Here is a 367-nt window from a genome sequence, read left to right on the forward strand (position 1 = left end):
CCCTTTTCCCTCCCTCTCTTCTCCTTTTTTATCTCATTGAGAGAGATGAAGCCTCAGTCGGTGAACCGTGAAGACTTCGCTCCTTAAGGCTCCCTTTTGCTGTCATGACCTCAAGGACGGACATTGCAAGAGGTCACCCAAGAACAGTGAATTCCTGCAACTTCAACACAGAAGAAAAAAGTGATTAGTCACCTTCACGTTTATATCAAAGCTAATCTAGTTTCTTCATATCATGGACGTGAGTCTTATGAGACATGAAATGAACACTCATTTCCACCTGTTATTTAATCTGTTATGGCTGTTAATCAGTCTGATATGGTTACTGTCTGTCTGTTTCAAATACTTTTTACCTGATATCTTTGTAAGT

The 367-nt window shown here is 40.1% G+C and overlaps 1 protein-coding gene across 1 annotated transcript in view; it reads right to left on the reverse strand.

Annotated features, from left to right (window-relative positions):
* LOC119593884 (U-scoloptoxin(01)-Cw1a-like) overlaps positions 1 to 367 on the reverse strand; it is a gene marked incomplete in the record, with an annotated part of 16195 nt that overhangs the window by 9049 nt on the left and 6779 nt on the right.

Source organism: Penaeus monodon, chromosome 33 (assembly GCF_015228065.2).
Source record: "Penaeus monodon isolate SGIC_2016 chromosome 33, NSTDA_Pmon_1, whole genome shotgun sequence".
Lineage (NCBI taxonomy): Eukaryota > Metazoa > Arthropoda > Malacostraca > Decapoda > Penaeidae > Penaeus > Penaeus monodon.